General features: G+C 41.7%; 1 pseudogene; it reads left to right on the plus strand.

The window, feature by feature from the left end:
• Positions 1 to 4,343: 4,343 nt before the first annotated feature.
• Positions 4,344 to 14,438, plus strand: LOC148114173 (uncharacterized; annotated as a pseudogene).
• The last annotated feature ends 1,450 nt before the right edge of the window (positions 14,439 to 15,888 follow it).

The following is a 15,888-nucleotide window of genomic DNA, read 5'->3' on the forward strand; positions in this document are numbered from 1 at the left end:
TGACCATACCAATAATTTTACTTATTCTATACCTATTAGCATTGCTTCCCTTGCAATACCAGCAGTAAATGAAAAAAAAAATTGTTATACGCAATCTGATTGCTAGATAAATTATTTACTTGAACCATATGAAACCTACAACTCATATAGAAATACTCAGGAATAAGCATGATGACTACTCTATCCTTGGGTAGTGTATATGTACATATGTGCTTGTACAAACAATTCCAGACTGTAGGAAATGTTAATTGTCCAGATCTCTTTGAGTTGGAAGCTGGAAAAATTGCTTCAAAATTGGTTAGCAAATAAATTCATTCCATAAATTCCAGTCATTAATTACACTATAGGAATAGTGGACTAGATTCAAGCAGAATTAAAAGCCCTGGATAGGAAGACCAGAAAAATAATAAATAATGAACCATGCCCTTCATTCATACAGTGATGATGACAGACTCTACTTACCAAGAAAATAGAAAGGTGGATTGTTGCATCAGATGGTTGATGAAGAAAAAAAGGTGATCAGAAGAATATTTGAAGGACAATGAAAAAGATGCACTGAAGTAGTATATCATGAAACCTAAGTACTAAGTACTGGAGAAACCAAACTAACCTACAAGAAAAACCAAATGAAGAACAGAAAAGAAGGCAAATATTATATGGACAATGCATGGTTATTTTTTAATATCAAGCAAAGCAGGTAATAACAAAAGCAGGCAATGGCCAAGGAGCCTGGTGGTGCAGTGGACTGAACTACTGTTAAAGTAGTATTTAGCTGCCAGCTGCCTGCAATTACTGCGAGTTCAATTCTCACCAGGGTCAAGGTTGACTCAGCCTTCCATTCTTCTGAGGTAGGTAAAATGAGGACCCAGTTTGTGGGGGCAATAAGCTGACTTTGTATAAAATAGAACACTGCTTAGGAGGGGCCAAAAGCCCTACTAAGCAGGTTTATACAAAAGTATGAAGGCTATTGCTTAAAAGCATTGTAAGCCATCCTGAGTCTCCGGAAAAGGGCGGCATATAAATCAAACAAACAAATAAATAAATAAATAATAAATAGCTAGCAGGAAAGTTGAAAAAAAGACGGGGTGGCCAACAATTCTGTTTGCATAGAACAAGTGCATAGAAACCCAGAATTGAGAGGACAGCAATAGACAGAAAATGCTACCTCTGCAAAGAAGCTGAAGAATCAACTGACTAGCTGCTATAAAAAAATCACATAGACTAACTACAAACCACAGTAGCAAAGTAACATAAATGATTCATTGGAAGATCTGCAAGAAATGCCATTTGCATGTTAGATAGAACTGGTGGGACCATTAAATTGAAAGTCATAGAAAAAGAAGAAGCCAAAGTGCTCTAGGACTTTAGAATTGAAACAGACAGGAACCTACCACATAATACCACCGACTTAACAATTATCAATAAGAAATTTAAAAAAAATCTTCAGGGTGGACATTGCAGTAGCATAAGACAACAAAATAGAAGAGAAAGAATTGGACAAGATACAAAATACAAAAATGTCGGATACAAATAGAACAATTGTGGCAAAAGAAAGCAAAGTAAGCATAGAGTCACCCAATTTATAATATTGTCAGAACAGTTCTTGTCCAATATTCAAAAGAATGGTTAAAGATGATAATTTCAGAAGCAACAATCCCATTCCTGGGTACAGAGCCATGTCTTCAGGGCCTTGAAATAGGCTAATGGACCTATCTGAAGTCTTGTAAGATGATATACCACAGGGCAGATGCATGATATAAAAGGTCTCTTCCTAGATCCTTGCCAGATGACACTCTGAAGCTGACCTGACCGGAGCCATTTTGGAGCTTCAGCATTGCCACACTGGAGCTGAGGGATAGGGAGGGGCGAATAGAGATAGCTGTGGTTTTATAGGCAAAACAAAATACTTTCACCCTGATTGGATCATGTGAGCTTCAGCATTGTTATGTCAACTATCAGCAGTCTAATTGGATAGAGTTGCTGCTGTTCGCTGAAGTGGCATACAATAATGAGGTGCATAACAGCACCTGTCTGACCCCTTTCCAGGTCACCAGTGGCATGGAATTCATTCCCATGCCTGAACTCCCCATGGACTCCCCCTCCTCCATGTCTCTAAATGAGTGGATGGAAGGGGGGGGGAAATACCAAACAGGCTTTACGAGAAGCGGCAAAAACCTATAAAACTCCACAGCCCCCAATTGCCATTCTGAGTCGGGAGCGAGGTCTACTTCTTAACAAAGTATCTAAAGTTAAAACTCCCTTGCAAAAAGCTAAGGCAAAAGTTTATAGGGCCTTTCCCTACAGTGAAAGTAATCAACCCTGTTATGGTACAGCTTCAACTCCCTCACTTGCTAGGGAAAGTGCATCCGGTCTTTCACAGCAGCTTGTTAAAGCTGGCGGTAGGCTCCCAGATCAGACCGGTAGATCAGGCAGTCCCAAAACCGATAGTGGTACATGGGGAAATGCATTACAAGGGGAAAAAAAATCCTGGATTCTAAATTGCATGGGGCAGACTGCAGTACTTGGTGATGTGGAAGGGGTATCCCCTCTCTGAGGCCACCTGGGTCAAGAGCTGGAATGTGAAGGCAGATATGTTGGTCGAACATTTTCATGATGAATACCCCTGGAAACCTAAGGGGCCTCTTGGGGAGGAAGGGGGTTAAGCTGAACCTTGATTAACCTCTATGATTTCTTTTCCTTGTAGGAAGTCCTTTTCAATTAAGAGGAGCCGCCTGTCAACTCTGAAGCTGACCTGACTGGAGCCATTTTGGAGCTTCAGTGTTGCCACATTGGAGCTGAGGGTTAGGGAGCTGAGGTCTCATATTTTATATTATTACAAATCTAAAGCAAGGAATGGCTGATTTCCTTTCAGCAGCTTCTAATATGCTGCTGATGGTTTTAAGTAAAAACCTGAGATTCATTCACCAGAACCAAATGCAGAATAGTTCCTTGGGGAGGTAGATATTTTACCAAATTTCTTCTAAGCAAAACCCAGAAGATATATCTTTTCACCTAATGTTTTTTTGGCCAAGCATTCCAGCAACTAAATTGAATATGAAAAATGTTTTTCTTTTTTGCTATGAGGTAGTCATTTAGAATCAGAAATGCTTGAAGGTTTTTTTCTGCTAGACCTTCCAAGATCCATATGAAAATTTTTTGAAATTCCAAAATATCTTCCACATTTTTTTGCCTTAAAAAAAATTGCCAAACAAGAATGCACTCTTACCCCCCACCCCCACTGATGTTGAACATGGCTGTTTCATAGGGAAAATATATATTTAATTTAATTTACATATACATTTAACTAAAATTAAATATCAATAATTTAGATACTCTCATCACATATTTAATAATTTTCTTATGTTGTATTAGAAATGACAGACTAAAAACAAGATCTTTAATGGCTGCATTCTGGGTCTTACTTTGTATCTTCCATTGTACAATAAATGCCACAGATCACAGACTAGTAGTCTAATTTATCACTCTCCCCAGCCCATAACGATTTTTAGATTTGTTTTGGTATAACCTCTACAGGTTTTTGAGGGAGAGTATTTTAATCACAAGCATCCCCACAAGTCTATTGAGATTCTCAGTCATCCAGATCATAGTTGTCCCAAAGGTACTTTGTCAGGAGGAAACTGGACTTTCTTGTTTTTCCTTTGAAGACATTTCACTTCTTATTCAAGGAGCTTCTTCAGCTCTGACTGAATTTCCATTCCCCACCATCCAGTCAGAGCTGAAGAAGTTCTTGGCTTAGAAGTGAAATGTGTCAGCCTCCGCCTTTTTATTGCTTGCTTGCTCGGCTGCCATTGTAACGGGGGGAGGTGGGAGCTGTTTGGATGTCTGGGAGGGAGAAGTGAGCTGGTGGAGAAGAGGGGAGAAAGTTTTCCTCAGCATTTTCTCTGAAGCTGGGAAGAGCGCTGATAACCACTCAAGATCAACCATCGTAGCATACCAGGAGGATGGCACCATCGGAAGATACACCCACATGACCCTTGGGGGGAATGTGGATTGGATAATCCTGACTGGATGATTGGGGGGAGGGTTTTAAGGATGCTTTCTATATGTGATTTTCATGCCTATTGCCTCAGACCTTGCTTTTCTTTGGTTGCATTCAGTTCATACTCAGTAAAAGTACCTTTCTCTATGAAAATGGAGTTGTGTTTTTTCTTTCTTGAGTATTGAAAGGAGGCACACCTGACATTAAGAAAGGTCTGCAATTAACAGCCATCCCGGAAAACTACCGTGGGGACTGACCAAGACAGCGACCAGGAGCAGATGGGAGCTGCTGGTTCCGTGATATCGGGGTTCCGTTACACCCCGGCTGGGAGGTTTCAGAGTGGATGGCTGATTTACAGTTGGAGGAAAAGCCGGAGAGAGCCAAATGGTTGCTGGGCGTGGGGAGGTTACCGGAGCTGGAGAAGACCCCCCCAAGGAGTAACAACTACCAGACGCTGAGGCAGAGATGCTGCTTGGCAGCAAGAGCAGAAAGAAAATCTTCTGATCACTCAGGCTTTGCAACTACTGAGAGAGGCTGCTGAGAGTCATAAAGCCCATGAAAGGTATGGATTGCCTGCCAGGGGGGAGGATGAACACCCCGGGAGTGAAACAGAGGCTGCTGCTTGTGTGGAAGAGAGAAGAGGCTTGCTTCACCTCTGTGGTGAAGCCCAGGAAGAGACAGCTCAGGCCTCCGGAACTCAAGGGGCTGCTGCGTGCGGTCCAGGGCCCCCCTGCTGGGCAGGCCTTGCTACAGAGGTGAAGCAAGCCCAAAATTCCCTTACTATCAGTGAGATACGGGAGAGATCCGAAAGGGCTGGGATTCTTTTTAACCCAAGTGTGGAACCACATGCAGGACTGGGGGGAGGATTTCCCCTCAGATACCGCACACATGAGGTGTGTTACCAGGGCCCTGGAGAGGGTGGCAGTTGAGTGGATGGTGGGACTCCATAATGAAGATTCCCCTCTGATGAGGAATTATGACCAGTTCATGGCAGCTCTCAGAACATGCTTTGAGGACCAGTTAGCTGAGCGAAGAGTGAGAATTAGAATGAAGTTCATACATCAGGGACAGAGATCAGTGGCGGAGTACACCCAGGAGTTCTGCGAGTTGGCACCCTAAATGAGAGGGTGGTCAGAAGTAGCCCTGCTGGAGAGCTATAAAGATGGACTAAATGAGGATGTCTACAAGGATTGCTGCTCCCAAGGGTCCCCTAGGGATCTGCAGAGTTGGTACATGCTGGCCGCTGACGTGGCCAGAGATAGTTTCCGTGGTGGGTGCACCTGGAACTAACCACCCTCCTCATCCCACAAGGGGGCTCCAAAGGCTGCAGTGGGACCAGCAGGCTCCAAGCCGAAGTCCTCCACGTGTTTCAGATGTGGAAAGGAGGGGCACTGAGCGGCTGAATGTTTCTCTAAGCCTGGACCCAAGGCGACCCCTAGTGGAGGGAAGAGAGCTGACAAAATGTCCGCAAAATCCCGCAAAGCCGGCCTAAAAGGGGTAGAAGTCATTGAGTTCGCTCCCCTGAACCAGGGTGAGTTGGGAACTCCAATCCTTGCCGATGACAGCGAAACCGAAACCGATTCCAACGAGGACCTCCTGGTAAGTCAGAATGGGGGACCCATGACCATCCCATTGGAACTAAAAGTACCATCCACTGGGGCCCACAGGAAGATGCTAGCCCTTCTATATTTGGGATGCACCAAATGTGTCATCAGCCCTGAGATTGTGGAACAGATGGGTCTAAAACGATGAAAAGGCCCATTGCCTTCTGTCAGCTAGATGGATCAGTAGCTGGGGTGGGGGTCCCAGCCCATTTTGTAACCGGACTGATTGAGATGAGGATGGGGGATCACCTAGAAACTCTGAGTTTTATTGTGGCCCCTGGCATGGAACGACCCCTCCTACTTGGGTTGCCCTGGCTCTGAAAATGGAACCTGCATATAAATTGGAAGACGAGCGTGTGGCGCATCCACTCTAATCAACAAGGGAAGAGAGGGGAGAACCCCTATTGTGTGGCCAAAGTGGCAAGCGAGGGGGCAGCGACTGCAACGGAACCCATTGTGGGGGAAGAAAAGATCCCAAAAGAGTACCGGGACCTCCGAAAAGTGTTTAATGAGAAGGCATCAGATGTGCTGCCCCCCCACTGGCTACAGACTGTAGTATAGAAATCCTTCCTGGGGTAAAACTCCCTTAACCAAAAATCTATCCCATGACCCCGAGAGTTGGGGGAACTACGAGACTTTATTAATAAAAACCTAAAACGCGGCTTCATCCAACCGGCTAGGCTGTGTGTAGCCACCCTGGTACTATTTCGGGAGAAGAAGGATGGGTCTTATTGTCGAGTAGCAAATCTCCTCGACACACACGTGATGAACCTGATGGCAAGAACCTTACCCATGCAGGGAAGGGGTGTTCAAGAATACATCTGGATTCAGCAACAAAGCACGGTGGATGAGGGTGCGCGTATAGGAAACACATTGATGGTGATAGGTGACGGACAGTGTAGGAAAGAGGAAACTGGGGGGGGGGGAAACCCAGGCAATCTGAAGCAAAAGTGGCAACGACAGCTGATGACATCATTCACCGGCATTCTCAGCCTTCGGATGGGAGGGGCAGGAGCTGGCGGTATATTCAAAGATGCTACAGCTGTAAACTCATTTACAACGCCTATAAAACCGCAGCAACTGAGCAGCCAGCTAACTCCATCTTTGAGCTGAAGTCACAGCGCCAGCGTTTTCTGTAAGACCGTCGTGTTAACCGAGATTAAACCCTGGGTTGTATTAGCCAATTCCGTATGTGTGTTTTGCTTTACCCAGCTTTGGACAGACGGTTCCTGGAACGCTGAGACTTATCGCCTGGTGGTTGACTATCGGAACCTGAACGCAATTTGCATAGCAAACATCTACCCCCTGCCCCTCATGAAGAACATGCTAGCCCACCTGGGCAAGGGAAGGATTTTTACTAAGCTGGACTTGTGGGAGGCGTATTATAGAGTTCGGATTAAGGAAGGTGATGAATGGAAAACTGCCTTCAACTGCCTACTGGGATGTTTCCAGTTTAGGGTGCTCCCTTTTGGACTGCAAGGAGCCCCTGCAGTGTTCATGCAACTGATCAACAAAGTACTGCATGAACACCTTTACAAGGGGGTGCTGGTCTACCTTGATGACATTCTTATTTACACTGAGACCATGGACGATCATGTAAAACTGGTGAGAGCCGTCCTGAAAAAACTTAGAGCTGCTGAGCTATATGCTAAACTATCAAAATGTGAATTCCACCAGACTAAAATTGACTATCTGGGGTACCACATTTCACATGAGGGGACAGAAATGGATCAGAAAAGGTCCGGGCTGTGTTGGAATGGGCTCCCCCACGCACCTGCAAACAACTACAAAGTTTCCTAGATTTTGTTAATTTCTATCAACAGTTCATTCCCTCGTTTGCAAAAATTGCCTTACCGATTACTAACCTTCTGAAAACAAAAGGAGAGGAGAGGCCAAAACCCTCCCAGCTTCTCCAGTGGACTATGGACTGTCAGGTGGCTTTTGAGAAACTGAAATGACTGTTTGCTGCCAAACTGGTCTTTAAACATCCTGACAGGGAAGCCCTGTTTGTTTTTCAGGCCGACGCCAGCAATGTGGCCATTGGGCAGATGCAAATGCTGAGGGGAATTTGCAACCCTGTGCCTATACCTCTTGGAAATTATCTGAGATCGAGAGGAGATGGGCCATCTGGGAGAAGGAGGCTTTTGTTGTTCGTTGGGTACTGTTAACCTGGAGCATTTCCTGGAAGGGGCAAAGCACCCCTTTGATGTGTGGACTAATCACAAAAACTTAGAGGCTTTAAAAACACCATGAAAAACTGTCACCTAAGCAAGTCAACTGGGCCCAACACTTTAACTGATTTAATTTCTCCCTGCACTACCTTCCTGGAGGGAAGAACTTTATGGCAGATGCCCTCTCAATACTGCCTCATTACAATAGCGTTTGAGAGGAAGTAATTCGTCCAGTTATCCCCTTGAAACAGCTGACAGCACCAATGGTTACCAGAGCCCAGGCAAAAGTAGATCTAACCTTGTCCAGCGATTTGAGTAAGCAGTTGAAAAAAGCACTAAAAACTGATGTGTGGTTTTTAGGCCACTCCAATGAGTGTACACTTCGGGAGAGTCTCGCCTGGGTGGGAGCCAAACTGTATGTCCCCACCAGTCTGAGGGGGACAGTATTACAATATGCCCATGATGCTAAAATCGCTGGGCATTTTGGCTTTATGAAAATATTACATTTAGTTAAACAACAATTCTGGTGGCCGGCACTGAAGAAAGACATAGAAGCCTATGTGGCAAGCTGCCCCATATGTGCTTCAGCAAAGAGGCCTCCTGGGAAACCACCTGGGTTGCTTCAGAGTGTAGTCAGGCCGGGAGCCCCAGGGAAGGAGATCTCCATGGATTTTATTGTTGAGTTGCCCGAAAGTGGAGGGAATAGAGTCATTTGGGTGGTTACTGATTTGTTTTCTAAACAAGTGCATTTTATCCCATGTCCCAAGATCCCTTCAGCTAAAACTCTGGCTAAATTGTTTGTCCAACATGTGTACAGACTACATGGGGCTCCAGAGCGAATAATCTCAGACAGAGGAGTTCAGTTCACCTCCCACTTTTGGAAGGAGTTCCTGAGGTGGTTAGGCTCCACCCAGGGGTTACGCTCCACCCACCACCCTCAGACCAATGGGGCTTGTGAAAGAACCAACTCGGTGTTGGAACAATACCTTAGATGTTACATAAATTATCAGCAAGATAACTGGGTGGACTTGTTGCCATTTGCAGAGGTCGCCTATAATAACTCTATATACAGCAGTACTGGGTTTATCACCTTTAAGGTAGCCTCCAGCCAAGACTTTGTGCCCATCCTGGAGTTACCTCAGGAAAACCCACAGATACCTTCTTTGGCTGAATGGATTGAACAGCTACGTGGTACTTGGTATATAACATGTAAGGCCCTGGACGAGGCTCATCAAGCTCATAAAGTCCAAGCTGATAAGAAAAGACTTCAGGGTAGGGACTATATTTATTTATTATTTATTTTGTCACATTTCTATGCCGCCCAACTCCCAAGGGACTCTGGGCAGTTTACAACAATGAATAAAACAATGTGAATAATCCCATAAAAATGTTAAAATGAAAAACATTAAAACATTAAAAACATTAAAACACATGCACTCCAATTCATGGCCGGGTCTCACAAGATCATTATAATGAGATCAATGGCCCCAGGCCTGCCAGAAGAGCCAGGTCTTCACCGCTTTGCGGAAGGCCAATAGGGTGGGGGCGGTCTGGACCTCAGGAGGTAATTGGTTCCAGAGAGCCGGGGCAGCCACAGAAAAGGCCCTCCCCTGCGGGCCCGCCAACCGACATTGTTTAGCTGATGGGACCTGGAGGAGATCGACTCTGTGGGATCTTACCAGTCACTGGGAGCTATGTGGTAGAAGGTGGTCTCGAAGATAGCCTGGCCCTGAGCTATATAGGGCTCTAAAGATAATGACCAACACCTTGAATTGCACCCGGAAACCAATAGGGAGCCAGTGCAGCTCACGGAGAATTGGTGTTCTGTGGGTGTATCTAGGCGCACCCAGTATAACTCGCGTTGCTGCATTCTGGACCAACTGTAGTCTTCGAACACTTTTCAAGGATAGCCCCATGTAAAGCGCGTTGCAATAATCCAACCGTGAGGTGACAAGGGCATGAGTGACTGTGAGGAGAGCCTCTTGATCCAAGTAGGGTCGCAATTGGTGCACCAGATGAACCTGTGCAAAGGTCCCCCTAGCTACAGCTGTCAGATGTTGTTCCAGTCTCAGCTGTGAGTCTAGAAGGACACCCAAATTGCAAGCCCGTTCTGAGGAGGGCACTTTCTCACCCCCCAGAATCAAGGATGTACAATCGACATAGTCTTTAGGGGGCAATACCCAGAGCCATTTGGTCTTGTCTGGGTTAAGTCTGAGCCTGTTGACTCCCATCCAGATCCTCACAGCCTTCAGGCACCGGCACATCACATCTACTGCCTCACTGAACTGACGAGGAGTGGATATATTCAGCTGGGTATCATCCGCATTTTGCTGATATCCCACCCCGTGTCATCAGATACCTACTATGAGGTAGGAGATAGGGTTTTCCTTTCCATCAAATACTTGCAAACTACCCAAAAGTCGAAAAAACTTGGGCCCAAATATGTAGGCTCTTTCCCTATCGTACACATTGTTAACCCAGTTACGGTGCAATTAGAGCTGCCTAAAACTTGTGAAGGATTCATCCGGTGTTTCTTGTCAGTTTGCTGAAACCAGAGCATTCGTCCCCTTTGCGTCTGGACCAAGAACCTCCTCCTGTCCCTGTACTCATTGAAGGGGAACAGCATTTTGAAATCAAAGAAATATTGGATTTGAGGAAACATCGCGGTAAGGTGCAGTACTTGGTGGCCTGGAAACATTTCTCTTTAGCTCAGTCTGAATGGGTAAATAAGCGAGATGTTAGGACTCCGAAGCAGGTGCAATTATGTTATTCCAAATATCTTGATAAACCTTAATCTTGGAGCTGTGCTCATGTTCCTCGTTATGTAATTATCTATTTTCCCTTATTCTTATGTAGGAATAATGTCTCTTCTGCAGGAGGGCCGAATGTCAGCCTCCGCCTTTTTATTGCTTGCTTGCTCGGCTGCCATTGTAACGGGGGGAGGGGGGAGCTGTTTGGATGTCTGGGAGGGGGGAAGTGAGTGGTGGAGAAGAGGGGAGAAAGTTTTCCTCAGCGTTTTCTCTGCAGCTGAGAAGAGCGCTGATAACCACTCAAGGTCAACCGTCGTGGCATACCAGGAGGATGGCACCATCGGAAGCTGCACCCCACATAACTCCTGGGGGGAGGTTAATCCTGACTGGATGATTGGGGGGAGGGTTTAAGGATGCTTTCTATATGTGTTTTTCGCGCCTATTGCCTCAGATCTTGCTTTTCTTTGCTTGCATTCAGTTCATACTCAGTAAAAGTACCTTTCTCTATGAAAATGGAGTCGGGGTTTTTCTTTCTTGAGTATTGAAAGGAGGCACACCTGACACTTGTCTTCAAAGAAAAGAACAAGGAAGTACAGTTGCCTCCTGAAAAAGCACCTTTGGGACAAGCATCCTCACAGTTAGAGATAGCTCAAGTAAGTTATTTATATTAATCATATATAAGCATCTCAAACTGCTTAAATGCCACGTGACTAAACACCGTAATTCTCATAACATGAAGCTGCCAATTCATTCTGGAGAACAAATGCAGTCGAAAAAACAGGTACAGGCAAGCTGTACATATTAGGATCATCTTTATTATGAAGATGTAATGCAATTACATGGGATGCAATTGATGGGATGCAATTCCCATCTTCCATAGAATAAATTTTAAACATATGTGTTTCCATAACAACAGTTAAATACGCATATCAGTGGTGGGTATTGCTTTAATCCCAGATAAAAAGTTTGCTTAAGTAACTCAGGCTGATTTCAATATAGAAAAAATTACATGCTTTGCCCGGATTATAGGCTCTTTCTATTTCGTCCAGTAGATGGTGCTCAAACATTAAATTGAATTAGCAATTTTGCTAATCAAAATTTATATTAAATTTTCAGCTTTGGATACAAGTTAACTCATGGAGGAGGTTAACTATCCTTCATCAGACATCAATAGTAAAAAAATGGAGCTGAATGCATTTTATTGTCTAAACACTTTTTCTTCAAGTACCACATTCTACGAAAGATTTTAGAGTGCATTTGAAAAAGAGGAGAAAAAAAGAATTTATCCATTCTTCCCAATAGAAAGCTATCACAATAAGTAGTGGTCCTGACTTTACAATCTTTCTTTTGCAAGAGCATAAAGTAAGGACTCACTCAAGCCAAACTCTTATACATATAAACTGTTTACTAAGTAAGTTCTATTAAATTATGCCAGATTTACTTCCAGTTAAATATATGCTAGACTGTAGCCTAAAATATTAAAATTGAAGGGGCCACATACCATAGAGAAAGGAAAATTTATTATTACCACAGATTTTCTCAATTACGTTACTATACACATTTTGCAAATATATTTTTTCCCAAATTGTTGCTTGTCATGTTAAATCCAGATTAGAAAGGAATTAAAAATATTGTGCCCAAAATTGGATATAAAATATACAATTGACCTAGTGTTCAATGAAACATAGATTTGCAGTTAGGTCTATCACTACTATAAAACAGATTGAAAAGATCCACTGTAAAAAAGGATTTCTAAATGATAATTACAGCTAATAAATGGAATAAAACAATTGTGTCTGATGACCACAATTGAATCCAAAATTTTTGTTGCTAAACAAGACAGTTGTTAAATGACTTTTGCCCCATTTTATGACCTTTCTTGCCACAGTTGTTAAATGACTCACTGCACTTGTAAAGTTAGTAGCATGGTTGTTAAATGAATCTGGCTTCCCAGTTGACTTTGCTTGTCAGAAGGTCACAAAAGGTGATCACATGACCCCAGGACACTGAAACCGTCATACATATAAGTCAGTTGCAAATTATCTGTATGTTGATCATGTCACTATGGGGATGCTGCAACTGTCTTAAGTGTGAAAAATGGTCATGTCACTTTTTTTCAGTACTGTTGTAACTTTAAATGGTCACTAAGTGAACTGTTGTAAAATGAGGATTGCTTCTGGCTTTAAAGAAATGCTAGCTTCACACCTTACAGATTTTTCTCCTTAAACATCAAATTGTTTTGTAGCTTGAAGACACTTTTGTATATTTCTGGCAGAAAGTGCACACAAATAGGCTTCCAATAGTGATCCAGCAAAGGGATTTAAGATATTTTCTGAACTAATTACTCCATCATCTCAATTAAAAAGGAAATGATGAATATAGACAAAATTTAAATTCCACCCATGGTATTTCTGATTGCAGATTCTAAAAACACTCAGAAAAATCAGGAATAGAATGGGTCAAGAACTATAAGATTTTTTTTTCTTTTTTTGAAATATGACAAATACATACATCATCTAGTGACTCTAACTTTTGTTTTCAAAAGCCATTTTTCTAGATGCATTTGGAAACTCCAAGAAGTCATAGTTTATGGTAAACTACTATTCAAAAAAATCTTTGATAATTGTGGGTGTCTTGTCTTAGTCCCCTTGCTGGTATTCAAAGGCATTCTACTTAAACATGAACACACATGCACACATACACGGATGGACACCCACACCCACACACCAACTGCCTTCTAAAAGCCTCTCAGCCATCTATCATTTTCTGATAGTGGCATTTGGCAATATTTGGTACTTGAATTCCTTTTTATTCTTATTTAAGCTCCCATTTACAATACTGCTATTCAAATAAAGAAGGATCCAGAACATTTTTAAAAAATGCAAACAAGCCACCAGAAAGGTCTCAAATCATTATCTTCCCATTTGAAATGAGCCAAGGAGAGAAACGGGGTGGTGGCATTAAAGTACATTTGCCAAGGTCACTTTAACCATTTAGCTCAGTAAGGATAAGAAGTTATGCCAAGGGAAGAAAATATGTGAAAGCACATACAAAAGGAAGCTGTAAAATGCCAAATTCTTCCAGCTAGTCTTCAAAGGTCAGTGAAATGATACCCTGATTTATCTATAATAAAAAAGCTTTGAAGTCCCAAACCCTGATAGAGGAGCACAAACAATAGCTGACAAAAAATAGTCTCCTGTTTTTAAAGCTTTTTAAGCTTCTTAAAATGATGGTATATATTCAGAATGCTATTCCTTTAAGACAAAAATTGCTTCTTCTGAGAAACCTTGAAGTATGATATGGTGATTCTTTTTATTTATCATGTTTTCTTTTAACTTACAAATGCTGATTTGTAGCTATGCTTGATAAATTACAAGGTTAATCCTAACATTATCTAGATATTGCTCTATTGTGAATACGGCAAGCCAAAGATTTTGTTTTTCTGCCACACTAACCACAAATCTTTAAACTGAAAGGCATCTGAATCTACAGGGACCCAGTTTAAACACAAAGATTAAACCAACCTACCAACAAATAGAAGTTCTATTTTAGTAGCAGTACATTTTGGAAGGTGAAAAAGATATGAGGAAAAAGTATAAAATTTACTTTGGAGGCTCTTCTATATATCACACCATGAGGAGACATTTGATTAGTAGGAAAATATGAAAGGGGATTTCAGGACTTCTTGATCTGTTCTTTGTTTCAACATTGGGCTAGAAGACTTTTTCTGTTTTGGTTCCATCCAATTTTTAAAGGGTATTTCAGCTCCCTTATATTTAAATTAAAAACAAATGTCTTAATCTTTTAAACTGCACAGATATTTTGGAGAGGCAAAATGGCAATAAACACTTTGTTTTACAAATTAATAGCCTTATCTGTGCTGTCTGTTCGCCTTCTTGTTCATACAGGTTAGGAATCACTAGCAATGCTCCCAATTTACCTCCCTTCCTTCCAGGAAGTTTTTCCTTCTATGGTTTTAAAGTATCATTTTGCCCTTTTATTGCTCTCAGCTGGCACATTTTACTTGTTTCTAGACTAATCCCAGCCTCGAACTGGTTATTTTGTAACTGCTTTTCAAAGAGTTTCTTCAACAAAGCTTTTTTGCTCCCTCTCTTATAAGAGCATAGTGGTTATAGGTCTTGTTTCATATGCTTATGTCAGACTTCTTAAGAATAATTATGGTTTATATTTTATTTTTTTCTACAAAGAAAAAAAAAGTAATAGTATCAACCACTTATCCATTTAAGACTTAACAACAGACACAAAAGTGATTGATCATTATCACTTGGAAGATAAAAGTGAGAAGGTGCAACATGATGAAAACTCTTCTATTGGAGAACACAATATTCTGTAGTCTGAAATGAATCCTTTTCAAGATGTTGCCAATCCAAACAGGTTACTCTTAAGCCTGCTCAGAGTTTAAAATGTGTATGGTGTAGAACAGGAACAGCTTAAAACTGCAGTATGGTATGCCCAAAAAAATATAAAATAGCAATACTGCACTTTCATTTAAATTCAGCACTTGGCATTGGTTGCCTTAACACAGTTTGGCCAGCATTCATTCTCTCAAACAGACATTTAGCATTATTTTACACTCAATCACATAATAAACTTAAAAATAATTATTTTCCAATATTAAAGCTACCAGACCTGGACTGTGGAAAATGTAGATGAAAATTAGAATGGGAACTTTCAGTATTTCCTCCCTGCCATCTATTGGTTGTCTGGATTTCTAAAGCCAAGGTATTACTCTTTCTTCTTCTAGCCATTGCATTTTATGCCTGCCTTATTCCAATCTCTAATGTCTGCATTTTTCAAGACTGATATTTTAATTGTTCAGAACTTCCACGTGTACTTTGATTTTGATTTATTTTATACACATATATTTTAATATTTCAAGAATTCATGCTTAAAAGTGGCATAAAAAAATAAAACTTAATTTTATTTAGTTTTTCTGATACAAAGAGCCCTAGTGGTGAAAACAAAACCTACTTATTTTTGCAAAATCAAGATGATGTTAAATTATAAATGTATGACTCTTGAAACAGAATTTCATTCCCCTGCATTTAAAAAAACATAAAAACTAATGACTTACAGTAGAGGGAAATGAGTCTAAAGGTTTTGTATGTACTGTAATTGCTCACAGTTCATGAGAATTTGTGCAAGAAGGCAAACATCTTGTGTGAGATCATAAGATTTCCTCATTATCTCATTTATTTGAGAATTACATTGCTAAAATATCCAGATTTCATGAGATGAAATCACTCTTTGAGCAGAGATACGACTCTCAGACTTTTACACAAGATCTTGCTATGGCTTTGAAGCATCACCTTGCTTTATACTTTTCTTTGTAATGATAAAAG

Source organism: Pantherophis guttatus, chromosome 4 (genome assembly GCF_059756535.1).
Source record: "Pantherophis guttatus breed Tessera chromosome 4, ASM5975653v1, whole genome shotgun sequence".
Lineage (NCBI taxonomy): Eukaryota > Metazoa > Chordata > Lepidosauria > Squamata > Colubridae > Pantherophis > Pantherophis guttatus.